Source organism: Heterodontus francisci, chromosome 8, assembly GCF_036365525.1.
Source record: "Heterodontus francisci isolate sHetFra1 chromosome 8, sHetFra1.hap1, whole genome shotgun sequence".
NCBI lineage: Eukaryota > Metazoa > Chordata > Chondrichthyes > Heterodontiformes > Heterodontidae > Heterodontus > Heterodontus francisci.
The window spans coordinates 52484852-52511466 of NC_090378.1; the positions used below are offsets into that span (position 1 = coordinate 52484852).

The 26615-nt window shown below is 56.8% G+C and overlaps 1 protein-coding gene and 1 pseudogene across 1 annotated transcript in view; one reads left to right on the forward strand and one right to left on the reverse strand.

The window, feature by feature from the left end:
- faf1 (Fas (TNFRSF6) associated factor 1) overlaps nucleotides 1–26615 on the forward strand; it is a 552776-nt gene that overhangs the window by 270513 nt on the left and 255648 nt on the right. The gene's annotated exons all lie outside the window — the stretch shown is intronic.
- On the reverse strand, nucleotides 463–22352 carry LOC137372984 (trichohyalin-like; annotated as a pseudogene).

A 26615-nucleotide genomic window follows, 5' to 3' on the forward strand; every position in this document is an offset into this window, starting at 1 on the left:
CTCCTCCTCCTCGGCCCGCTCCTCCTGCTCCTCCTCCTCGGCCCGCTCCTCCTGCTCCTCCTCCTCGGCCCGCTCCTCCTGCTCCTCCTCCTCGGCCCGCTCCTCCTGCTCCTCCTCCTCGGCCCGCTCCTCCTGCTCCTCCTCCTCGGCCCGCTCCTCCTGCTCCTCCTCCTCGGCCCGCTCCTCCTGCTCCTCCTCCTCGGCCCGCTCCTCCTGCTCCTCCTCCTCGGCCCGCTCCTCCTGCTCCTCCTCCTCGGCCCGCTCCTCCTGCTCCTCCTCCTCGGCCCGCTCCTCCTGCTCCTCCTCCTCGGCCCGCTCCTCCTGCTCCTCCTCCTCGGCCCGCTCCTCCTCTGCTCCTCCTCCTCGGCCCGCTCCTCCTGCTCCTCCTCCTCGGCCCGCTCCTCCTGCTCCTCCTCCTCGGCCCGCTCCTCCTGCTCCTCCTCCTCGGCCCCGCTCCTCCTGCTCCTCCTCCTCGGCCCGCTCCTCCTGCTCCTCCTCCTCGGCCCGCTCCTCCTGCTCCTCCTCCTCGGCCCGCTCCTCCTGCTCCTCCTCCTCGGCCCGCTCCTGCTGCTCCTCCTCCTCGGCCCGCTCCTGCTCCTCCTCCTCTTCCCGCTCCTGCTCCTCCTCCTCGGCCCGCTCCTCCTCCTCCTCATCGGCGCGCTCCTCCTCCTCCTCATCGGCGCGCTCCTCCTCCTCCTCATCGCGCCTCCTCATCCGCGCGCTCCTCCTCCTCCTCATCGGCGCGCTCCTCCTCCTCCTCATCGGCGCGCTCCTCCTCCTCCTCATCGGCGCGCTCCTCCTCCTCCTCATCGGCGCGCTCCTCCTCCTCCTCATCGGCGCGCTCCTCCTCCTCCTCATCGGCCCGCTCCTCCTCCTCCTCCTCATCGGCCCGCTCCTCCTCCTCCTCCTCATCGGCCCGCTCCTCCTCCTCCTCCTCATCGGCCCGCTGCTCCTCCTCCTCCTCATCGGCCCGCTCCTCCTCCTCCTCATCGGCCCGCTCCTCCTCCTCCTCATCGGCCCGCTTCCTCCTCCTCCTCCTCGGTCCCTCCTCTTCCCCCTCCTCCTCCTCTTCCCCCTCCTCCTCCTTGGCCCCCTCCTCCTCCTCGGCCCGCTCCTCCTCCTCCATCTCCTCGGTCCGCTGCTTCTCTTCCTCGGCCTGCTCCTCTTCCTCGGCCCCCTCCTCGGCCTCCTCGGCCCCCTCCTCCTCCTCATCGGCCCCCTCCTCCTCGGCCCACTTCTCCTCCTGCTCCTCCTCGGCCCGCTCCTCTTCGGCCCGCTCCTCCTCCTCCTCGGCCCGCTCCTCCACCTCGGCCCCCTCCTCCTCCTACTCTTTCTCCTCCTCGGCCCCCTCCTCCTCCTACTCTTTCTCCTCCTCAGCCCCCTCCTCCTCCTACTCTTTCTCCTCCTCGGCCCCCTCCTCCTCCTACTCTTTCTCCTCCTCGGCCCCCTCCTCCTCCTACTCTTTCTCCTCCTCGGCCCCCTCCTCCTCCTACTCTTTCTCCTCCTCGGCCCCCTCCTCCTCCTACTCTTTCTCCTCCTCGGCCCCCATCCTGCTCCTACTCTTTCTCCTCCTCGGCCCCATCCTGCTCCCCCTCCTCCTCGGCCCGCTCCTCCTCCTCCTTCTCCTCGGCCCCCTCCTCCTCCTCAGCCCCCTCCTCCTCCTCGGCCCCCTCCTCCTCCTCCATCTCCTCGGTCCGCTGCTCCTCTTCCCCTTCCTCGGCCCGCTCTTCCTCTTCCTCCTCCGCCCCCTCCTCCTCGGCCCACTTCTTGCTCCTCCTCCTCCTCCTCGGCCCGCTCCTCCTCATCCTCCTCCTCGGCCCGCTGCTCCTTCTCCTCCTCCTCCTCGGCCCGCTCCTCCTTCTCCTCGGCCCACTCCTCCTCCTCCTCCTCCTCCTCCTCGGCCCGCTCCTCCTCCTCCTCCTCCTCGGCCTCCTCCTCGGCCTCCTCCTCCTCCTCGGCCTCCTCCTCGGCCTCCTCCTCGGCCTCCTCCTCGGCCTCCTCCTCGGCCTCCTCCTCCTCCTCTTTCTCCTCCTCGGCCTCCTCCTCCTCCTCGGCCTCCTCCTCCTCCTCTTTCTCCTCCTCCTCCTCCTCTTTCTCCTCCTCGGCCTCCTCCTCCTCCTCCTACTCTTTCTCCTCCTCGGCCTCCTCCTCCTCCTCCTACTCTTTCTCCTCCTCGGCCTCCTCCTCCTCCTCCTCCTACTCTTTCTACTCCTCGGCCTCCTCCTCCTCCTCCTCCTACTCTTTCTCCTCCTCGGCCTCCTCCTCCTCCTCCTCCTACTCTTTCTCCTCCTCGGCCTCCTCCTCCTCCTCCTCCTACTCTTTCTCCTCCTCGGCCTCCTCCTCCTCCTCCTCCTACTCTTTCTCCTCCTCGGCCTCCTCCTCCTCCTCCTCCTACTCTTTCTCCTCCTCGGCCTCCTCCTCCTCCTCCTCCTACTCTTTCTCCTCCTCGGCCTCCTCCTCCTCCTCCTCCTACTCTTTCTCCTCCTCGGCCTCCTCCTCCTCCTCGGCCTCCTCCTCCTCCTCCTCCTACTCTTTCTCCTCCTCGGCCTCCTCCTCCTCCTCCTACTCTTTCTCCTCCTCGGCCTCCTCCTCCTCCTCCTCCTCCTACTCTTTCTCGGCCTCCTCCTCCTCCTCCTCCTACTCTTTCTCCTCCTCGGCCTCCTCCTCCTCCTACTCTTTCTCCTCCTCTGCCTCCTCCTCTGCTTCCTCCTCCTCCTACTCTTTCTCCTCCTCTGCCTCCTCCTCCTCCTACTCTTTCTCCTCCTCTGCCTCCTCCTCTGCCTCCTCCTACTCTTTCTCCTCCTCTGCCTCCTCCTCCTCCTCCTCCTGCTCTTTCTCCTCCTCTGCCTCCTCCTCCTCCTCCTCCTACTCTTTCTCCTCCTCTGCCTCCTCCTCCTCCTACTCTTTCTCCTCCTCGGCCTCCTCCTCCTCCTCCTCCTACTCTTTCTCCTCCTCGGGCCTCCTCCTCCTCCTACTCTTTCTCCTCCTCGGCCTCCTCCTCCTCCTCCTCCTACTCTTTCTCCTCCTCGGCCTCCTCCTCCTCCTCCTCCTACTCTTTCTCCTCCTCCTCCTACTCTTTCTCCTCCTCGGCCTCCTCCTCCTCCTCCTCCTCCTACTCTTTCTCCTCCTCGGCCTCCTCCTCCTCCTCCTCCTCCTACTCTTTCTCCTCCTCGGCCCTCCTCCTCCTCCTCCTCCTACTCTTTCTCCTCCTCTGCCTCCTCCTCCTCCTCCTACTCTTTCTCCTCCTCGGCCTCCTCCTCCTCCTCCTCCTACTCTTTCTCCTCCTCGGCCTCCTCCTCCTCCTCCTCCTACTCTTTCTCCTCCTCGGCCTCCTCCTCCTCCTCCTCCTACTCTTTCTCCTCCTCGGCCTCCTCCTCCTCCTCCTCCTACTCTTTCTCCTCCTCGGCCTCCTCCTCCTCCTCCTCCTACTCTTTCTCCTCCTCGGCCTCCTCCTCCTCCTCCTCCTACTCTTTCTCCTCCTCGGCCTCCTCCTCCTCCTCCTCCTACTCTTTCTCCTCCTCGGCCTCCTCCTCCTCCTCCTCCTACTCTTTCTCCTCCTCGGCCTCCTCCTCCTCCTCCTCCTACTCTTTCTCCTCCTCGGCCTCCTCCTCCTCCTACTCTTTCTCCTCCTCGGCCTCCTCCTCCTCCTACTCTTTCTCCTCCTCGGCCTCCTCCTCGGCCTCCTCCTCCTCCTACTCTTTCTCCTCCTCTGCCTCCTCCTCCTCCTACTCTTTCTCCTCCTCTGCCTCCTCCTCTGCCTCCTCCTCCTCCTACTCTTTCTCCTCCTCTGCCTCCTCCTCCTCCTCCTCCTACTCTTTCTCCTCCTCTGCCTCCTCCTCCTCCTCCTCCTACTCTTTCTCCTCCTCTGCCTCCTCCTCCTCCTACTCTTTCTCCTCCTCCTACTCTTTCTCCTCCTCGGCCTCCTCCTCCTCCTACTCTTTCTCCTCCTCGGCCTCCTCCTCCTCCTCCTCCTACTCTTTCTCCTCCTCGGCCTCCTCCTCCTCCTACTCTTTCTCCTCCTCGGCCTCCTCCTCGGCCTCCTCCTCCTCCTACTCTTTCTCCTCCTCTGCCTCCTCCTCCTCCTACTCTTTCTCCTCCTCTGCCTCCTCCTCTGCCTCCTCCTCCTCCTACTCTTTCTCCTCCTCTGCCTCCTCCTCCTCCTCCTCCTACTCTTTCTCCTCCTCTGCCTCCTCCTCCTCCTCCTCCTACTCTTTCTCCTCCTCTGCCTCCTCCTCCTCCTACTCTTTCTCCTCCTCCTACTCTTTCTCCTCCTCGGCCTCCTCCTCCTCCTCCTCCTACTCTTTCTCCTCCTCGGCCTCCTCCTCCTCCTACTCTTTCTCCTCCTCGGCCTCCTCCTCCTCCTCCTCCTACTCTTTCTCCTCCTCGGCCTCCTCCTCCTCCTCCTCCTACTCTTTCTCCTCCTCCTCCTACTCTTTCTCCTCCTCGGCCTCCTCCTCCTCCTCCTCCTCCTACTCTTTCTCCTCCTCGGCCTCGTCCTCCTCCTCCTCCTCCTACTCTTTCTCCTCCTCGGCCTCCTCCTCCTCCTCCTCCTCCTACTCTTTCTCCTCCTCTGCCTCCTCCTCCTCCTCCTACTCTTTCTCCTCCTCGGCCTCCTCCTCCTCCTCCTCCTCCTACTCTTTCTCCTCCTCGGCCTCCTCCTCCTCCTCCTCCTACTCTTTCTCCTCCTCGGCCTCCTCCTCCTCCTCCTCCTACTCTTTCTCCTCCTCGGCCTCCTCCTCCTCCTCCTCCTACTCTTTTCTCCTCCTCGGCCTCCTCCTCCTCCTCCTCCTACTCTTTCTCCTCCTCGGCCTCCTCCTCCTCCTCCTCCTACTCTTTCTCCTCCTCGGCCTCCTCCTCCTCCTCCTCCTCCTCCTCCTACTCTTTCTACTCTTTCTCCTCCTCGGTCTCCTCCTCCTCCTACTCTTTCTCCTCCTCGGCCTCCTCCTCCTCCTCCTCCTCCTCCTACTCTTTCTCCTCCTCGGCCTCCTCCTCCTCCTCCTCCTCCTACTCTTTCTCCTCCTCGGCCTCCTCCTCCTCCTACTCTTTCTCCTCCTCGGCCTCCTTCTCCTCTTCCTACTCTTTCTCCTCCTCGGCCTCCTTCTCCTCCTACTCTTTCTCCTCCTCCTCCTCCTCCTCCTCCTATTTCTCCTCCTCGGCCTCCTCCTCCTCCTCCTCCTCCTCCTACTCTTTCTCCTCCTCGGCCTCCTCCTCCTCCTCCTCCTCCTCCTCCTACTCTTTCTCCTCCTCGGCCTCCTCCTCCTCCTACTCTTTCTCCTCCTCGGCCTCCTTCTCCTCCTCCTACTCTTTCTCCTCCTCGGCCTCCTTCTCCTCCTACTCTTTCTCCTCCTCGGCCTCCTCCTCCTCCTCCTCCTATTTTCTCCTCCTCGGCCTCCTCCTCCTCCTACTCTTTCTCCTCCTCTGCCTCCTCCTCCTCCTACTCTTTCTCCTCCTCCTACTCTTTCTCCTCCTCCTCCTCTTTCTCCTCCTCCTCCTCTTTCTCCTCCTCCTCCTCTTTCTCCTCCTCCTCCTCTTTCTCCTCCTCCTCCTCTTTCTCCTCCTCGGCCTCCTCGGCCTCCTCCTCCTACTCTTTCTCCTCCTCGGCCTCCTCCTCCTCCTCCTCCTACTCTTTCTCCTCCTCGGCCTCCTCCTCCTCCTCCTCCTCCTCCTCCTACTCTTTCTCCTCCTCGGCCTCCTCCTCCTCCTACTCTTTCTCCTCCTCGGCCTCCTTCTCCTCCTACTCTTTCTCCTCCTCGGCCTCCTCCTCCTTCTCCCCCTACTCTTTCTCCTCCTCTGCCGCCTCCTCCTTCTCCCCCTACTCTTTCTCCTCCTCGGGCCTCCTCCTCCTCCTCCTCCTACTCTTTCTCCTCCTCTGCCTCCTCCTCCTCCTACTCTTTCTCCTCCTCCTACTCTTTCTCCTCCTCCTACTCTTTCTCCTCCTCCTACTCTTTCTCCTCCTCCTACTCTTTCTCCTCCTCGGCCTCCTCCTCCTACTCTTTCTCCTCCTCGGCCTCCTCCTCCTACTCTTTCTCCTCCTCGGCCTCCTCCTCCTCCTCTTTCTCCTCCTCGGCCTCCTCCTCCTCTTCATCGGCCCCGCTCCTCCTCTTCATCGGCCCGCTCCTCCTCTTCATCGGCCCGCTCCTCCTCTTCATCGGCCCGCTCCTCCTCTTCATCGGCCCGCTCCTCCTCTTCATCGGCCCGCTCCTCCTCTTCATCGGCCCGCTCCTCCTCTTCATCGGCCCGCTCCTCCTCTTCATCGGCCCGCTCCTCCTCTTCATCGGCCCGCTCCTCCTCTTCATCGGCCCGCTCCTCCTCTTCAATCGGCCCGCTCCTCCTCTTCATCGGCCCGCTCCTCCTCTTCATCGGCCCGCTCCTCCTCTTCATCGGCCCGCTCCTCCTCTTCCTCCTCCTCCTCCTCTGCCCGCTCCTCCTCTTCCTCCTCCTCCTCGGCCCGCTGCTCCTCTTCCTCCTCCTCCTCTGCCCGCTGCTCCTGCTCCTCCTCCTCGGCCAGCTGCTCCTGCTCCTTCTCTTCATCGGCCCACTCCTTCTCTTCATCGGCCCGCTCCTCCTCTTCATCGGCCCGCTCCTCCTCTTCATCGGCCCGCTCCTCCTCTTCCTGCTTGGCCCCCTCCTCCTCTTTCTCCTCCTCGGTCCCTCCTCCTCCTACTCTTTCTCCCTCGGCCCCCTCCTCTTCCTCATCCTCCTCCTCCTCCTTGGCCCCCTCCTCCTCCTCGGCCCGCTCCTCCTCCTCCATCTCCTCGGTCCGCTGCTTCTCTTCCTCGGCCTGCTCCTCTTCCTCGGCCTCCTCGGCCCCCTCCTCCTCCTCCTCCTCCTCCTCCTCCTCCTCATCGGCCCCCTCCTCCTCGGCCCACTTCTCCTCCTGCTCCTCCTCGGCCCGCTCCTCCTCCTCCTCGGCCCGCTCCTCCACCTCGGCCCCCTCCTCCTCCTACTCTTTCTCCTCCTCGGCCCCATCCTCCTCCTACTCTTTCTCCTCCTCGGCCCCATCCTCCTCCTACTCTTTCTCCTCCTCGGCCCGCTCCTCCTCCTTCTCCTCGGCCCCCTCCTCCTCGGCCCGCTCCTCCTCCTCGGCCCGCTCCTCCTCCTCGGCCCGCTCCTCCTCCTCGGCCCGCTCCTCCTCCTCGGCCCGCTCCTCCTCCTCCATCTCCTCGGTCCGCTGCTCCTCCTCTTCCTCTTCCTCGGCCCGCTCTTCCTCTTCCTCGGCCCGCTCTTCCTCTTCCTCCTCCGCCCCCCTCCTCCTCGGCCCACTTCTGCTCCTCCTCCTCCTCCTCGGCCCCGCTCCTCCTCATCCTCCTCCTCGCCCTGCTCCTCGGCCCGCTGCTCCTTCTCCTCCTCCTCCTCGGCCCGCTCCTCCTCCTCCTCCTCCTCCTCGGCCTGCTCCTCCTCCTCCTCCTCCTCCTCCTCCTCTCCTTGGCCCGCTCCTCCTCCTCCTCCTCCTCGGCCTCCTCCTCCTCCTCTTCCCTCCTCCTCTTTCCTCCTCCTCGGCCTCCTCCTCCTCCTTTCTCCTCCTCGGCCTCCTCCTCCTTTCTCCTCCTCGGCCTCCTCCTCCTCCTCCTCCTCTTTCTCCTCCTCGGCCTCCTCCTCCTCCTCGGCCTCCTCCTCCTCCTCCTACTCTTTCTCCTCCTCGGCCTCCTCCTCCTCCTCCTACTCTTTCTCCTCCTCGGCCTCCTCCTCCTCCTCCTACTCTTTCTCCTCCTCGGCCTCCTCCTCCTCCTCCTCCTCCTACTCTTTCTCCTCCTCGGCCTCCTCCTCCTCCTCCTACTCTTTCTCCTCCTCGGCCTCCTCCTCCTCCTCCTACTCTTTCTCCTCCTCGGCCTCCTCCTCCTCCTCCTCCTCCTCCTCCTCCTACTCTTTCTCCTCCTCGGCCTCCTCCTCCTACTTTTCTCCTCGGCCTCCTCCTCCTCCTCCTCCTCCTACTCTTTCTCCTCCTTGGCCTCCTCCTCCTCCTACTCTTTCTCCTCCTCGGCCTCCTCCTCTGCCTCCTCCTCTGCCTTCTCCTCCTCCTACTCTTTCTCCTCCTCGGCCTCCTCCTCTGCCTCCTCCTCCTCCGCCTCCTCCTCCTCCTCCTCCTACTCTTTCTCCTCCTCTGCCTCCTCCTCCTCCTACTCTTTCTCCTCCTCTGCCTCCTCCTCCTCCTCCTCCTACTCTTTCTCCTCCTCGGCCTCCTCCTCCTCCTCCTCCTACTCTTTCTCCTCCTCGGCCTCCTCCCTCCTCCTACTCTTTCTCCTCCTCGGCCTCCTCCTCCTCCTCCTCTTTCTCCTCCTCTGCCTCCTCCTCCTCCTCCTCTGCCTCCTCCTCCTCTGCCTCCTCCTCCTCTGCCTCCTCCTCCTCTGCCTCCTCCTCCTCTGCCTCCTCCTCCTCTGCCTCCTCCTCCTCTGCCTCCTCCTCCTCTGCCTCCTCCTCCTCTGCCTCCTCCGCCTCCGCCTCCTCCGCCTCCTCCTCCTCTGCCTCCTCCTCCTCTGCCTCCTCCTCCTCTGCCTCCTCCTCCTCTGCCTCCTCCTCCTCTGCCTCCTCCTCCTCTGCCTCCTCCTCCTCTGCCTCCTCCTCCTCTGCCTCCTCCTCCTCTGCCTCCTCCTCCTCTGCCTCCTCCTCCTCTGCCTCCTCCTACTCCTACTCTTTCTCCTCCTCTGCCTCCTCCTCCTCTGCCTCCTCCTCCTCTGCCTCCTCCTCCTCTGCCTCCTCCTCCTCCTCCTCCTACTCTTTCTCCTCCTCGGCCTCCTCTTTCTCCTCCTCGGCCTCCTCCTCTTTCTCCTCCTCTGCCTCCTCCTCTGCCTCGGCCTCCTCCTCCTACTCTTTCTCCTCCTCTGCCTCCTCCTCCTACTCTTTCTCCTCCTCGGCCTCCTCCTCCTCCTCCTACTCTTTCTCCTCCTCGGCCTCCTCCTCCTCCTCCTACTCTTTCTCCTCCTCGGCCTCCTCCTCCTCCTACTCTTTCTCCTCGGCCTCCTCCTCCTCCTCCTCCTCCTACTCTTTCTCCTCCTCGGCCTCCTCCTCCTCCTCCTCCTCCTACTTTTTCTCCTCCTCGGCCTCCTCCTCCTCGGCCTCCTCCTCCTACTCCTCCTCCTCGGCCTCCTCCTCCTCCTCCTCGGCCTCCTCCTCCTCCTCCTCCTCCTCGGCCTCCTCCTCCTCCTCCTCCTCCTCCTCCTCTTTCTCCTCCTCGGCCTCCTCCTCCTCCTCCTCCTACTCTTCTCCTCCTCCACCTCCACCTCCTCCACCTCCACCTCCACCTCCTCCTCCTCCTACTCTTTCTCCACCTCCTCCTCCTCCTACTCTTTCTCCTCCTCGGCCTCCTCCTCCTACTCTTTCTCCTCCTCGGCCTCCTCCTCCTCCTACTCTTTCTCCTCCTCGGCCTCCTCCTACTCTTTCTCCTCCTTGGCCTCCTCCTACTCTTTCTCCTCCTCGGCCTCCTCCTACTCTTTCTCCTCCTCGGCCCCCCCCCTCCTCCTACTCTTTCTCCTCCTCGGCCCCCCCCCTCCTCCTACTCTCTCCTCCTTGGCCCGCTCCACCTCCTCCTCGGCCCGCTCCACCACCTCCTCCTCCTCCTCCTCCTCCTCCTCCTCCTCCTCGTCGCCCGCTCCCGCTCCTCCTCCTCCTCCTCCTCGGCCCGCTCCCGCTCCTCCTCCTCCTCCTCCTCCTCGGCCCGCTCCCGCTCCTCCTCCTCCTCCTCCTCCTCCTCCTCGGCCCGCTCCCGCTCCTCCTCCTCCTCCTCGGCCCGCTCCCGCTCCTCCTCCTCCTCCTCCTCCTCGGCCCGCTCCCGCTCCTCCTCCTCCTCCTCCTCCTCCTCCTCGGCCCGCTCCCGCTCCTCCTCCTCCTCCTCCTCGGCCCGCTCCTCCTCCTCCTCCTCCTCGGCCCGCTCCACCACCACCACCTCCTCGGCCCGCTCCACCACCACCTCCTCCTCGGCCCGCTCCACCACCACCTCCTCCTCGGCCCGCTCCACCACCACCTCCTCCTCGGCCCGCTCCACCACCACCTCCTCCTCGGCCCGCTCCACCACCACCTCCTCCTCGGCCCGCTCCACCACCACCTCCTCCTCGGCCCGCTCCACCACCACCTCCTCCTCGGCCCGCTCCACCACCACCTCCTCCTCGGCCCGCTCCACCACCACCTCCTCCTCGGCCCGCTCCACCACCACCTCCTCCTCGGCCCGCTCCACCACCACCTCCTCCTCGGCCCGCTCCACCACCACCTCCTCCTCGGCCCGCTCCACCACCACCTCCTCCTCGGCCCGCTCCACCACCACCTCCTCCTCGGCCCGCTCCACCACCACCTCCTCCTCGGCCCGCTCCACCACCACCTCCTCCTCGGCCCGCTCCACCACCACCTCCTCCTCGGCCCGCTCCACCACCACCTCCTCCTCGGCCCGCTCCACCACCACCTCCTCCTCGGCCCGCTCCACCACCACCTCCTCCTCGGCCCGCTCCACCACCACCTCCTCCTCGGCCCGCTCCACCACCACCTCCTCCTCGGCCCGCTCCACCACCACCTCCTCCTCGGCCCGCTCCACCTCCTCCTGCTCCTCGGCCCGCTCCACCTCCTCCTGCTCCTCGGCCCGCTCCACCTCCTCCTGCTCCTCCGCCCGCTCCTTCCTCCTCCTCCTCCTCCGCCCGCTCCTTCCTCCTCCTCCTCCTCCTCCGCCCGCTCCTTCCTCCTCCTCCTCCCGCTCCTTCCTCCTCCTCCTCCTCCTCCGCCCGCTCCTTCCTCCTCCTCCTCCTCCTCCGCCCGCTCCTTCCTCCTCCTCCTCCTCCTCCGCCCGCTCCTTCCTCCTCCTCCTCCTCCTCCGCCCGCTCCTTCCTCCTCCTCCTCCTCCTCCGCCCGCTCCTTCCTCCTCCTCCTCCTCCTCCGCCCGCTCCTTCCTCCTCCTCCTCCTCCTCCTCCGCCCGCTCCTTCCTCCTCCTCCTCCTCCTCCGCCCGCTCCCTCCTCCTCCTCCTCCTCCTCCGCCCGCTCCCTCCTCCTCCTCCTCCTCCTCCGCCCGCTCCTTCCTCCTCCTCCTCCTCCTCCGCCCGCTCCTTCCTCCTCCTCCTCCTCCTCCGCCCGCTCCTTCCTCCTCCTCCTCCTCCTCCGCCCGCTCCTTCCTCCTCCTCCTCCTCCTCCGCCCGCTCCTTCCTCCTCCTCCTCCTCCTCCGCCCGCTCCTTCCTCCTCCTCCTCCTCCTCCGCCCGCTCCTTCCTCCTCCTCCTCCTCCTCCGCCCGCTCCTTCCTCCTCCTCCTCCTCCTCCGCCCGCTCCTTCCTCCTCCTCCTCCTCCTCCGCCCGCTCCTTCCTCCTCCTCCTCCTCCTCCGCCCGCTCCTTCCTCCTCCTCCTCCTCCTCCGCCCGCTCCTTCCTCCTCCTCCTCCTCCTCCGCCCGCTCCTTCCTCCTCCTCCTCCTCCTCCGCCCGCTCCTTCCTCCTCCTCCTCCTCCTCCGCCCGCTCCTTCCTCCGCCCGCTCCTTCCTCCGCCCGCTCCTTCCTCCGCCCGCTCCTTCCTCCGCCCGCTCCTTCCTCCGCCCGCTCCTTCCTCCGCCCGCTCCTTCCTCCGCCCGCTCCTTCCTCCGCTCGCTCCTTCCTCCGCCCGCTCCTTCCTCCGCCCGCTCCTTCCTCCGCCCGCTCCTTCCTCCGCCCGCTCCTTCCTCCGCCCGCTCCTTCCTCCGCCCGCTCCTTCCTCGGCCCGCTCCTTCTCCTCCTCCTCCTCGGCCCGCTCCTCCTCCTCCTCCTCCTCCTCCTCCTCCTCCTCGGCCCGCTCCTCCTCCTCCTCCTCGGCCCGCTCCTCCTCCTCCTCCTCCTCCTCGGCCTGCTCTTCCTCGGCCCGCTCTTCCTCCTCGGCTCGCTCCTCCTCCTCCTCGTCCCACTCCTCGGCCCGCTTCTCCTCCTCTTCCTCCTCGGCCCGCTCCTCGGATCGCTCCTCGGCCTCCTCCTCCTTCTCCTCCTCCTCCTCCTCGGCCTGTTCCCCCTCCTCCTCCTCCTCCTCAGCCCGCTACTCCTCCTCGGCCTGCTACTCCTTCTCCCCCTCCTCGGCCCTTCTTCTCCTTCTTCTCCATGGCCCGCTCATTCTCGGCCCGTTCCCCCTCCTCCTCCTCCTCCTCGGCCCGTTCCCCCCCCCCCCCTCCTCCTCCTCCTCCTCGGCCCGTTCCCCCCCCCCCCCCCTCCTCCTCGGCCCGTTCCCCCCCCCCTCCTCCTCCTCCTCCTCCTCGGCCCGTTCCTCCTCCTCCTCCTCCTCCTCGGCCCGTTCCCCCTCCTCCTCCTCGGCCCGTTCCCCCTCCTCCTCCTCGGCCCGTTCCCCCTCCTCCTCCTCCTCCTCCTCGGCCCGTTCCCCCTCCTCCTCCTCCTCCTCCTCGGCCCGTTCCCCCTCCTCCTCCTCCTCCTCCTCGGCCCGTTCCCCCTCCTCCTCCTCCTCCTCCTCGGCCCGTTCCCCCTCCTCCTCCTCCTCCTCCTCGGCCCGTTCCCCCTCCTCCTCCTCCTCCTCCTCGGCCCGTTCCCCCTCCTCGTTCCCCCCCCCTCCTCGGCTCGTTCCCCCCCCCTCCTCGGCCCGTTCCTCCCCCTCCTCGGCCCGTTCCTCCCCCTCCTCGGCCCGTTCCTCCCCCTCCTCGGCCCGTTCCTCCCCCTCCTCGGCCCGTTCCTCCCCCTCCTCGGCCCGTTCCTCCCCCTCCTCGGCCCGTTCCTCCCCCTCCTCGGCCCGTTCCTCCCCCTCCTCGGCCCGTTCCTCCCCCTCCTCGGCCCGTTCCTCCCCCTCCTCGGCCCGTTCCTCCCCCTCCTCGGCCCGTTCCTCCCCCTCCTCGGCCCGTTCCTCCCCCTCCTCGGCCCGTTCCTCCCCCTCCTCGGCCCGTTCCTCCCCCTCCTCGGCCCGTTCCCCCTCCTCCTCCTCCTCCTCCTCGGCCCGTTCCCCCTCCTCCTCCTCCTCCTCCTCGGCCCGTTCCCCCTCCTCCTCCTCCTCCTCCTCGGCCCGTTCCCCCTCCTCCTCCTCCTCCTCCTCGGCCCGTTCCCCCTCCTCCTCCTCCTCCTCCTCGGCCCGTTCCCCCTCCTCGTTCCCCCCCCCTCCTCGGCTCGTTCCTCCCCCTCCTCGGCCCGTTCCTCCCCCTCCTCGGCCCGTTCCTCCCCCTCCTCGGCCCGTTCCTCCCCCTCCTCGGCCCGTTCCTCCCCCTCCTCGGCCCGTTCCTCCCCCTCCTCGGCCCGTTCCTCCCCCTCCTCGGCCCGTTCCTCCCCCTCCTCGGCCCGTTCCTCCCCCTCCTCGGCCCGTTCCTCCCCCTCCTCGGCCCGTTCCTCCCCCTCCTCGGCCCGTTCCTCCCCCTCCTCGGCCCGTTCCTCCCCCTCCTCGGCCCGTTCCTCCCCCTCCTCGGCCCGTTCCTCCCCCCTCCTCGGCCCGTTCCTCCCCCTCCTCGGCCCGTTCCCCCTCCTCCTCCTCTTCCCCCCTCCTCCTCGGCCCGTTCCTCTTCCCCCCCCTCCTCCTCGGCCCGTTCCTCTTCCCCCCCCCCTCCTCCTCGGCCCGTTCCTCTTCCCCCCCCCCCTCCTCCTCGGCCCGTTCCTCTTCCCCCCTCCTCCTCGGCCCGTTCCTCCTCCCCCCTCCTCCTCGGCCCGTTCCTCCTCCCCCTCCTCCTCCCCCCTCCTCGGCCCGTTCCTCCTCCCCCTCCTCCTCCTCCTCGGCCCGATCATCATCCTCCTCCTCCTCCTCGGCCCGTTCCTCTTCCCTCCTCCTCCTCGGCCCGTTCCTCTTCCCCCCTCCTCCTCGGCCCGTTCCTCTTCCCCCCTCCTCCTCGGCCCGTTCCTCCTCCCCCCTCCTCCTCGGCCCGTTCCTCCTCCCCCCTCCTCCTCCCCCCTCCTCGGCCCGTTACTCCTCCCCCTCCTCCTCCTCCTCCTCGGCCCGTTCCTCCTCCCCCTCCTCCTCCTCCTCGGCCCGATCATCATCCTCCTCCTCCTCCTCGGCCTGCTCCTCCTCAACGGCCCGCTCCTCCTCATCCTCCTCTTCGGCCCGCTCCCACTCCTTCTCCTCCTCCGCCTCGGCCCGCTCCTCCTCCTCCTCCTCCTCGGCCCGCTTCTCTTCCTCCACCTCGGCCCGCTTCTCTTCCTCCACCTCCTCCTCCTCGGCCCGCTTCTCTTCCTCCTCCTCCTCCTCGGCCCGCTCCTCGGCCCCCTCCTCCTCCTTGGCCCGCTTCTCTTCCTCCACCTCAGCCCGCTTCTCTTCCTCCACCTCCTCCTCCTCGGCCCGCTTCTCTTCCTCCTCCTCCTCGGCCCCCTCCTCCTCCTTGGCCCGCTTCTCTTCCTCCACCTCGGCCCGCTTCTCTTCCTCCACCTCCTCCTCCTCGGCCCGCTACCCTACTCCTCCTCCTCCTCATCCCGCTCCTCCTCGTCCCCCTCCTCCTCGTCCCCCTCCTTCGGCCCGCTCCTCCTCCTCGGCCCGCTACTTGGCCTGCTCCGCCTCCTCCTCGGCCTCCTCCTCGGCCTGCTCCTCCGCCTCCTCCTCGGCCTGCTCCTCCGGCTCCTCCTCGGCCTGCTCCTCCGGCTCCTCCGTCTCCTCCTTGGCCCGCTCCTCCGGCTCCTCCTCGGCCCGCTCCTCCTCCTCATCCTCTTCCTCGGCCCGCTCCTCCTCCTCCTACTCCTCCTCCTCCTCGGCCCGCTCCTCCTCCTCGGCCCGCTCCTCCTCCTCGGCCCGCTCCTCCTCCTCGGCCCGCTCCTCCTCCTCGGCCCGCTCCTCCTCCTCGGCCCGCTCCTCCTCCGGCCTGCTCCTCCTCCGGCCTGCTCCTCCTCCGCCCTCTCCTCCTCCGCCCTCTCCTCCTCCGCCCTCTCCTCCTTCTCGGCCCGCTCATCTTCCTCCTCGTCCCGCTTCACCTCGGCTCGCTTCCCCTCCTCCTGCTCCTCCTCCTCGGCTCGATCCGCCTCGGCTCGCTCCGTCTCCTCCTCCTCCTCCTTTTCGGCCCGCTCTGCCGCCTCCTCCTCCTCCTCTTCGGCCCGCTCTGCCGCCTCCTCCTCCTCCTCGGCCCGTTCTTCCTCCTTCTCCTCGGCCCGCTCCTTCTTCTCGGCCCGCTCCTGCTCCTCCTCGGCCCCCTCCTCCTCCTCGGCCTCGGCCCGCTCCTTCTCCTCTGCCCTCTCCTCCTCCTCGGCCCGCTCCTACCCTTCCTCCTCCTTGGCCCGCTCCTCTTCCTCCTCCTCGGCCCGCTCCTTCTCCTCTGCCCTCTCCTCCTCCTCGGCCCACTCCTCCTCCTCCTCCTCCTTCTTGGCCCGCTCCTCCTCCTCCTTGGCCCGCTCCTCCTCCTCCTTGGCCCGCTCCTCCTCCTCCTTGGCCCGCTCCTCCTCAGCCTTCTCCTCCTCCTCCTCGGCCTTCTCCTCCTCCTCGGCCCGCTCCTCCTCCTCCTCGGCCCGCTCCACCACCTCCTCCTCCACCTCCTCCTCGGCCCGCGCCGCCTCCTCCTCGGCCCGCACCTCCTCCTCCTCCTCGTCCCCCGCCTCCTCCTCGGCCCGCGCCTCCTCCTCGTCCCCCTCCTCCTCCTCTGCCCCCTCCTCCTCCTCGGCCGGCTCCTCGGCCCCTTCCTCCTCGGCCCGCTGCTCCTCCTTCTCCTCGGCCCGCTCCTCCTTCTCGGCCCGCTCCGCCGCCTCCTCGGCCCGCTCCTCCTTCTCCTCGGCCTGCTTCGCCTCCTGCTCGGCGCGCTTCTCCTCCTCCCCCTTCTCGGCCCTCTCCCCCTCCTCCTCCCCCTCCTCGGCCCCCTCCTCGGCCCGCTCCTCTTCCTCCTCCTCGGTCCCCACCTCGGCCCTCTCCTCCTCCTCCTCCTCCTTCTCGGTCTGCTCCGCCTCCTCCTCCTCCCTCCTCCTCCTCCTCTACCTCCTCCTCGGCCCGATCCTCCTCCTCCTCCTCCTCTACCTCCTCCTCGGCGCGCTCTTCCTCCTCCTCCTCCTCCTCTTGGCCCGCTCCAACTCCAACTCCTCCTCCTCCTCGGCCCGCTCCTCCTCCTCCTCGGCCCGCTCCTCCCAAAAGGCTTTGGGATTTTCCTTATCCCGGTTTGCTAAAGATGTTTCATGACCCCTTTTAGCCCTCTTAATTCCGCGTTTCAGATTGGTCCTACATTCCCGATATTCTTCCAAAGCTTCGTGTTTCTTCAGCCGCCTAGACCTTGCGTATGCTTCCTTTTTCCTCTAGCTAGTTTCACAATTTCACCTGTCATCCCTAATCTTGCCATTTCTATCCCTCATTTTCACAGGAAAATGTCTCTCCTGCACGCTAATCAACCTCTCTTTCAAAGCCTCCCACATATCAAATGTGGATTTATCTTCAAAAAGCTGCTCCCAATCTACATTCCCCAGCTCCTGCCGAATTTTGGTATAGTTGGCCTTCCCCCAATTTAGCACTCTTCCTTTAGGACCACTCTTGTCTTTGTCCATGAGTATTCTAAAACTTACGGAATTGTGATCACTATTCCCAAAGTAGTCCCCTACTGAAACTTCAACCACCTGGCCGGGCTCATTCCCCAACACCAGGTCCAGTATGGCCCCTTCCCGAGTTGGACTATTTACATACTGCTCTAGCAAACCCTCCTGGATGCTCCTTACAAATTCTGCTCCATCTAGACCTCGGTCATTACATTGGCTGTAAAGCATTTTGGGACATCCGGTGGTCATGAAATGCACTATATAAATGCAACATTTTTTTTAACATGGAAGGCGGGTGGTCAGCAGTTTAGTTGGGAGTAGGGTGAGGGAGCAGAAGGTGGGTCTCAAGAACAAGATGAGCTGGCAAGGCACATAAGGGGAGATGGGGCAAAACTAGAGAAAAATGCAAGGTAAGGCTAGTGCAGGGGTGAACCTTGGAGGAAGTTTGGCCTGGTGGGGTAGGGGAAGGGAAGGAAGCTGCAGAGGTAGCTGTTCAGATGGTTTCATTCTTAGTGACAGAGGTCTGTGAGCTCTGCACACTTGTTTGAGTTGAAGGTAGAAGAGGCGGGCAGAGGGTTTTAAGACTGTTGTTATCTTTGCATTCCAGATAATCCTGGCATAGTGAGCAGTTTGGACAGATAAGAGCAGGACCTGATAGCACTTCATAATTCAGCCAGATTTGGCGGTGAATGGCAGTTGCCCGCCATATTTGTTTGCTCATTGTATGAGTTGGAAATTATCGTAATTTAGATAACCATTGTATGTAAACTAATCCAACTTAAAGCATTTCACTATAGTAAGTCCCAGGCTGGTGAAAATGGGATGATTGAAAAAATGGGTGGCTGGTGGTAAATGCTGGAGGTGTACGGCATAATTGTTGCACTAAAAGCTCCAGCTGTATACGTTTTCTTTCTCTGTGATTTTTGTACAAGGTTGATATTGTCTCTGCTTTTGTGCTCTGTGCTTGTCAATACAATACCATTTTTCTTTTTTTTTATGGCCTTGTCTCGTTGTGTTACCACTTTTGTTTGTGTACACCAAGGACCCTTTGCCCCTCTAGTCTATTTAGAGTCTTGCCATTTAAACTCCATAACCTTTGTCTACTCTTAATTCCAAAATGTATGTCTACCTATTTACAAAAATAATCAGACTTAATGGCTTTAACGTACAAGCAGAAACAAAAACTATTTGGCTAAATTTAAGGGCCGTTGTGAAAAATATTTGGGTCTAGAAATTGGGCCTTTATGCACATAGTGGGATAGTAACCTCGAAAGGTTGTGTGGAGGGGGGGCTTAATTATTTTGATGGAACTTGAGGGAAAGTGTGGTTGCTCATGGTCAGAGCTGAGCAGTACTTTTTAAATATTTTCTTTGTTTACTTTAATCCTTTTTTCTTGTTGATTGGAGGGTGCTGGAAGCTATTGAATGTCATAGTGTAATCAAAGAGATGCTATTTTCCCTTGTTCAAGAAGCAAAAAAAAATACAATATAATTGCAAATAAATAGTTTTCACTTGTATAAGGATTACTGTTGAATAAGACCATAATGTTTTATCGGTAAGGATTTGTCCACAATTTAAAATAAAATGATCACCATTCTTTTTAAAAACTAGAAGAGTTGAACATAATGTGTGAAAGAACATGTTCCCTTTAATTTCAAGAATGTTTAGGAAGTCATAAGGAGCGGCAAGAATTGTGTTCAGTTCTTCAAACAAATCTGACTGGTCAATGGCTTAAAACTGTTGTGCATTCATATTCTTTTAAACTCCATTATAAAATGATTTGGTATCCAATGAATTGAACCACTCAAATGTTTCAGTGCTACTTGCTTTATAGCAGATACTGCAGTTGATTATAATAAACAATAAAGGAAAAAAATAGTTCCAAACATAAACAATTTTATAATGTCTGACTGTCATTTAAATGATGACTCTGAAGGAGAGAGTAAGTTTTTAAAAGGCAATAGCGTTTCTCAAACATTTCCTGCACTTCATTTGCACTTGGAGATTTTTTTTAACTTGCATGAAATCATTATAGCTCCAACCATTACGAAGGCAGTCAGGTTTTCCCATCAGAGGTCAATTTCAGGAGTGCATGATTTGTGTATTAATGCTGATGACCTTTGCTCCCCACCTCTGGTTTCTTGCCAATTGCTGAATCTGAACTGTGGCAAAGAGCAGAGGTCAGCAGTGTGCATACACAAAACCACACATTCCTGAAATTGGTCTATCCAGGGAAAACTTGAGTAACTCTTGACTGATCGAGCTAGGAAAACATTCTTGGATGTGTTTTTATAAGTTGGAATCGACTCATAATTTGGAAAAATATTTTGCATAAATCTATTTTTCATGAATAATCACTTGCTGAAATTTAAGCTTTTAATCTTGATAACTAGCTGATGAGCTAGCATGGAAACATAAGTGAGCTCCATGTGTGCATATTTCAGCTAATGTCTGATTTGAATGTAAAATATTTTATCTGGCTTGGGTATTGCAAGTTGTTTGCAGTGAGATGCAGGTTATTCATGTGAATATTTTCATATTCTAAAATAAGCTGTATGCACAATTGAACGCAGATTTTCGAAGTTTTAAAATAACGATCCTTGCAAAGTACAGATAGTCTGGAGTAAGTGGCCTTCTTGTGTGGGGGGCGTGTGGGTGGCTGCTGTGATATCTAGAAGAAATGTGTACTTCATTTTCTTGCTAGGAGGTGTGGTAAGATAATGAACTTGGCATTACTGAGCTAAAGAGGGTCATTTATGCTTTGTGCATTTTCTTCTGATTTTCTTCTGAATTTGGGTTTGTATAAAAAAAGGAAAAACAACATTTAGATCAACAGTTCAGCATGCTAAAAGCCACAAAATAATATGAAATTCAACCAGCTTTTTAAACAATGAATATGTATTGACTATATAGCAAAAGCAGTCATCTATCATGATCTATCTGAAATTTATACAGTGCTATGATAACATTACAGAATAAATAGCAGAGAAGTTAATGAATGAGCTTTCCATTTCACATTGCGAGGCCATCCCAAAGTGCTTTACAACCAATAGATTAATTTTGTAGTGCATTCGCTGTTGTTATGCAGGCCAACACGACAGCCAATTAGCACATAGCAAGGCCCCAAAAACAGCAAATGAATTAATGACTAGATAATTTGTCAGAGGGAGAGGGCTGAGGGAGAGAGAGCATGCAAAAGAATGGAGAGAAGAGTACTCCTTGCCTGCTTTTTTTAAGCAGAGCAGAAATTGCGAGGCTTCCATGCTGCTGTGGAGTCTTGTTAGATGCAGATACAGTGCATAGAAACAGCACCACACTTGGATCTCTGACTAATGTCCATGCCAAGTGAGTTTCTGTGTTGCCAGCAGCACCTTGGCTATCAGCACTTTGCTAGAGTCTCAGATTTAAACATTGTTGAAAACTGTATTGGAGACAATTGTGATGATTTCTTTATCAGTGAACGCTGGATATTTTTGCCAACAGAGGCCCTGGTAGTCATGAAGCAGCAGAAGACAGGTTGATGTCAAAAGTCAGATGTCCAAAGTGCTTCTATAATTTATTGAATCTGCATACTTAAAAACATTACCATACGCGATGGGGAAAATTTGTTACCATTGCAGTTTCAGTGCTTTTGAGTAATAATATCACGCAGAATCATTTTCTAAATCAAATGGAAAATTTTAATTCATATTCATATAACAGACATTGCTGCCTTTGTTTTATGATTAACACTTATTAATGTATGTTAGAAATAAATACTTTGAAATAAATTTTGGCAACCTGTTTTTTCTCAAACTAAAATTTCCAAAATAAAATTTTAAATAGTCAAAAAATACATTTAAGTACATATATTCATTGAATTATCTTTCGTATTTTTTAATATCTTAATTAAATTTTTTACTAAAGGCATCAGCCTCCCCCAAAAGCTTAGGTGACCACAGTAAGAACAAAATCTGGAACCATCTGCCATTGCTGCTACAGCCCAATTCTAACCCCTTTGCTATCAAAGCTCACTTCTATACCCAGTCCTAACAAAGCCTCGGTCCATCACTAGATCTACCAAAGCTCAGGCTGCTCTGCCAGCTCCTCTGTGCAATTAAATCACACTTTCTCTGCCTAATTCCAGTTGGTAAATCTTGCAAAATACCATGCTATGTATTCTCAACTGTAAAATTATTCAGGAATACTAATTAAATACATAGGTAAAGGGATATTTATATAATTAGAGGCTATTCATTTACAGTTTTCAAAGATTAATAGAAGTAGTCAAATTTAATTTCCAAAGCACCAATAAATACTCAAAATACCATCCAATACGAATGGAATTTGATTTATTCAGTCACGATAAATTAGTGGCTCTGATGTTATCTGGCATCTAGGCCCAAAACTGATCCCTCAGCCAACACCACCTAAAACAGATTATATGGTTTATCTCATTGCACTTTGGCTGTATTTCCCTACATTACGACAGTGATTATACTTCAAAAGTACTTAATTGGTGTGAAGCACACAAGTTGTGAAATGCACTATGTAAATACAAGTTATTTCTTTCTAAGGTATAAACATCCCTGTTATTACAAAAGAATGTATCTTCTGACTCAATGAGCAACGCTTTAGAAGTTCTGCAGGTATTTAAAAATTAGTTTTGATTTCAACTTTCTAAAACAAAAACATTCCTATGCTTGCAGTTGGTGTATTTGATAGAGATATAGATGCAAAAGGTTATAATGTTTATTATCTAAAAGAATTTTTTGAATTCTGTGCAGTGTTCGCATTTTTTTCCGTCCATATGTAAAAAAAACTGTATAAATTGGACCTTTATCCAGAAAAAAATCCGGACTTGTCACATAGCCAGAAACCGCATAACCGGTGAAGACATTTACAAAAGAATGGACACTGTTTATGGTTTGGAATTTGATTAAATTTGTGGCACAAAAATAGCATTCTGTTGTCCTAACTCTCAGTTTGGTAGATGCTTCCACTTATGAGATTTGTTTCTAATTTTTAACCTCCCTAGTCATTTGATGAGGCTACTGCTCAGAATTTTCATACAACGATGGATTAAGGTTGTGAAATACACTTGTTTTAAATTACAGTTGAAGTCTTGTGCCAAAAATTAACAAAGTATTCTCTGAACTACTTGCAAATCTGTCTCTAACTGACCAACTAAAACAATGATGTGGTAGAAAATTTTCCTTTTCGTTATTAAAAATATTGTTTCAATAGCATCAAATTCATGAACTGTATCCACTTTAACACTCTCTCCTGATTCACTGTCCCATATACAACAAACATCCACAACAAATTGTATTCTCTTGTGCATCTCATGCTCAAAATCAGCATCTCTACCACATCTTTGAGGGAACTCCTTCATATAAATCTTACAAGTAGTCCTCCTGTTTATATAACTAGAACTACAGTTCAAATTACATTTGTGCACAAGGACCCACTAGAAGGGATATTTCCACTTGGCTCCGCATCTCAGCCTTCTGCAGTAACAAAGTGTCAATGCTGATATTCAAAACAGTAAAACAAGGCACCAATTCAATCAACATTAAAGTGGTAAAATTGATTTGGGTTATGGAAGGGATTGAGGGAAGCTGAAGGTCACACCCTGAAAAATCATTCTTCATTTACCATTATTGCATAAATATTCTGCTCAAGTTCTGATTGCTATGATCAAATCCTGAACAGAATTAATACAACTCTTTTATCAAAAATAAATGTTCAGACAGTTTTCAGTAGGGATGTTAGTTTCTTTCATGATGTTTATGTTGTAACAGTTTATGATAGCCAATAACACAGTTTATTATAGCCACTTTCAGGTAATTGACCATCAACTAAAATTTGTAACAAAGGTATTAATGGAGGAAGGGTAGAAATGTATTCACTACTTTCAGTTGGAATATTTTAGCTCTATATTTGTCTTAAATGAACATGCTTTGATGTGACTAATGTTCTTTACTTACACTACTGGGAACTAAGCCAGTGACATAAATGACATACATTTTGTTCAGTTCTGCCTACGTTATCTTGTGAAAATTTAGAGATAAAGAAATGAACAGCAAAACAGTTAGATCATGTCAGTGCTATGGAAGTCTTAATGCCTAACTGCTTACAACCTCTTTAAAGAATATTCTGGAGTAACTCTGTGTTCCTATTTATGTAATGTGGATTATAGATTCCATTAGGACTAAAGGAATTTCAACTACATAGAAATTTGAAATTGCTCCCTCCGGCTGTAAAGTCATGTTTAGTGTTTTCAATTTGTGATGGGCCATAGTCTCAAAATTTGCCCAGATTTTGACTACATGTTTTGCCATAGGCTTAGACTGTGTAGACAGAAGAGAAAAATAGTTCAAAAACAGAATCTAAGCTAAATTCAATAGCAAATGGGTGCGGGAATTGCAATGCGTGCTTAACTCTTACTGGATGATCGAATGCAGGCAGCGTGCTATCTTCGTGCTGCCTGCTTCTTTCAATTATTTCAGCATCAACCCAGCATTAACCGTGCTGTTCATTGGCAGGGCGTACCAGCAGTGCGCCACTATTGTGAGTGGCTAGCACCACTTAAAGCTAGCCTGCATGTCTAAAAGAGGATGTGCATTATGGCTGGCGGCATCTACTAGCAATCATGCTGGTTGTGACTGACCGTGTGGTGAGACACTTGGCATGAATGGCCTGCAGCCAGGGCAGTGGGCAAAGATATTAGCTTGTTAGAGGGTGAGGTTGTACATGAGTTCTGCTGCAGACGATTCAGATGAACACATAATGGGGCATCTGACAGAAGAATGCCAATGGGTATGCACAATGATTTCTTTCTTTTATTCGTACATGGGATGTGGGTGTCGCTAGCTAGGCCAGCATTTATTGCCCATTCCTAATTGCCCTTGAGAAGGTGGTGATGAGCTGCCTTCTTGAACCGCTGCAGTCCACGTGGGGTGGGTACACCAACAGTGCAGTTCGGAAGAGAATTCCAGGATTTTGACCCAGTGACAGTGAAGGAATGGCAATATAGTTCTAAGTCAGGATGGTGTGTGGCTTGAACTTGCAGGTGATGGTGTTCCCATGCATCTGTTGTGCTTCTCCTTCTAGGTGGTAGAGGTCACAGGTTTGGAAGGTGCTGTCTAAGAAATTTTGGTGGTTGCTGCAGTGCATCTTGTAGATGGTACACACTGCTGCCACTGTGCGTTGGTGGTGGAGGGAATGAATGTTTGTGGATGGGATGCCAATCGAGCAGGCTGCTTTGTCCTGCATGGTGTCGAGCTTCTTGAGTGTTGTTCGAACTGCACCCATCCAGGCAAGTGGAGAGTATTCCATCACACTCCTGACTTGTGGCTTGTCGATGGTGGACAGGCCTTGGGGAGTCAGGAAGTGAGTTACTCGCTGCAGGATTCCTAGCTTGGTGCATTGTGAAGACTGCCAGAAACCCTGTGGTCAATGTCAAAGCGAATGGAGAATCTGGCACCAAATTGGCACAGGGCTTTGCACTTGTGGACGCAACCATGATGCAGTATCTGATGGCTGATGTCTCAGCTTCCATTCTGTCACAAGCAGCAGCCACTCGACATCTGAGTGCTGCAGTGCAAGCTGACTGTTGCTGTCATGGCTGTGGATTACAGTGTGCAAAGGGACTTGCAAGGTGTCACAGTAGTCCAGCAATCTGTCCTCCAGCAGATTACTAGCAGAGCTGGTTCATTGTGCAGGGGGTGTAATTGCCTCCATGGAGGAGGAACCTGCTCTCTTGGGAAGATAGCATTTGTCCTCACATCACTTCCACTCTGCCAGTGCCTTTGCTGCTGCCTGTCTGCCAGCTATCTGAGACTGCTGCTGCGCATGCCGAGGTGGTACAGTGTGCACCTGGGGCTTCTAAGCCCTCATCTGGTCAAGGTCATTCTCCAAGACCATTTGCAGTCTTCTCCGCTGAAAGTCAGCAGCCTTCAACCAGCCATGCATAAGAGCATGAGGGAACGGGCACAGGCACACGGAAGGCAAGCACTAAGGGAATGCACGAGTGATTATTAACTTTTTTATACAATATGGCATGATTTCATTTATGAATTTGGTTTGGAATGCTTACTTTGTGTTGGCTTTTATTTATGCATTGTGGCCAAGTGCACACTGATCGTCAGTGACAAGAGGGAAGATGAGGTCTGAGACTGTTGGTGGTTGGGGAATTGAGGTTGCAGTTACGGGTATCACACTTGGGTAAGTTGTTCCGGGATATCCCAGCCAGTGAAGGGCTTTCTAGGTTGCCTCCTCTCTTTCTCCTTCTCCTCATGGCCTGCTGTACCACATTTCTTGTGACAGCATGGCTTTCATCTTGTACGTGCTGCGCATGTGTGTGTGGGTTGCAGTCCGGAATCATCAACCACGTCATCAGTGACTCGCCCTCGTCACCCAGTAGCCACCCTTTGCCATTGTGGCTTAAATATAGCTGGCACAGTGGACTGCTGTCGAATTAAGGCATCATGACTGCTGCCAGGATACTGGGCCTTGACCTGCATCATTCGCTGCCTATGGTTATGCACCAGCTGGATATTGAGGGATCCACTGTAGGGTGAAGTTGATATGTGGCACCCGTAAAGTAATATGCGTGTAGTCAAAGGCACTGTGCACCATAAGGAAATCTGCAATTCTAGCAAAACAGTGTGTTTGCTCTGCCTGCTTCTTTCTGGCAAGAAGGAATGAAATGTAGTTGGCTCTAATTGAGTAGTGACCTCACTAATGCAGCTGTCAATGGCAAAATGTGAGATGCTGCAAATATCTCCATATCCAGTGTGGAAGGAGCCAGAGGCATAAAAGGTCATCAGCACTGTTACAACCAGGTGAGCAAGAGGCCTAGGGGTCCCTTTCAGCCTTCACCTGGTCTTGCTGTAACAGGGTTTTATTTCTAAACAAGGTGTTTTTAGCTCCCCCTTGGTGAATCCTTGTTCACTGCTTTCCAATTATAAGGTAAAGAAACAAGCACAAACAGGCTTTCTTAGGTTTAAAGAAGAAAGGTGAAATATAATTAAACTTAAACTCGAATTCGGTTGATGCCTACGGATACACATCGCATCCCACGCTAGCATGCATACGCGATACGAACATGCAAATAGAGATAGAAAAGAGCAGAAGAACAATAAAGTGGAAAGGTTTGAGGCAATATCTGAAGAGTTTTTGTGACGGGTCTGCGAGCTCACTGTAGAGTCCTCATTTGTAGGTAGATCTTGCTTTTTGTTGGGGCCCAGTATTATTCTTAAACCTTGTTCATTGTAGGAGACTTTTCTTTCTTGGGGTTCATGTGCCTTCAGTCGGTTTTTGGAGTTCCGTGAGAAAGAGATTGGAGCAGACAAGAGAGGCTGTGGTGAGCCAGCCAGCAGAGGTCTTTTCAATCCAGGAGCAAAGAGCTTTCTCCCGTCTCTATGGCTAGTTCAAATTCTGCAACAGCCAGTTAGCCATGTGACTAACTGACCTGACCACGTCTGTTTGTGGATTGAATTGGAACAGGGAATAGCTCCTTTGTCTACAAGCACTGTCTGTTCATATGCAAAAATGTCTTTCCAGCCAGGGACCTGGCAACCCCTTGTCACAGGCTTTTTCCTCTTCCCAACAACAATTTGAAATTTCATGTTCATATGGTAAAATTAATGTGCCTCATTCTTGGCAGGTGGGGGCCTGCATGACACTACGGTCACCTTGACAGCCACTGGTAATGTCCTTGCCCTGCTCTGCAGTTGTAACTGTAGCAGGTGGCCAATCTCAGGGTAGACATTCTTACCGAAGCACAGATGCCTTATACATTGTTCCTCACTAAGGTTCAGGTAGGAGAATTGCTCAGTGAACAACTTGGATGGATATGGCCTCCTACAGAGAGATCTTCTCTGCCTTCCCCCTTCTCTTTTCCAGCAGCTTTTCCTGCTGTTTGTGGCCTCTGTTCATTCACCAAGTTATGCTGTATTCCAAGGGGAATGCTTGCTAGTGCACCCATGTCTGGGAGCAACTGGCTTGTGCAGAAGCTTTGAAGTAAGCATAAACTCCTTCACCTACCACACCACTCCATATAGACTTCAACTTTAAACAACTATAGAAAACACCAAACACTTGTGGAATCAAAGCAACAGCCAGATGAAACTAGCAAGCAACTAGCCATCTCATAATCTACAGAAACCTCCTCAGAAAGCATGGCATAAACTTCATGAGCTCTGCTCATCAACCTGCTTCACATAAGCAGTGTCCAGATTTCATTCGGCCTCTTCATCTGTCTGGCTATCCTTACAAAAGAAATG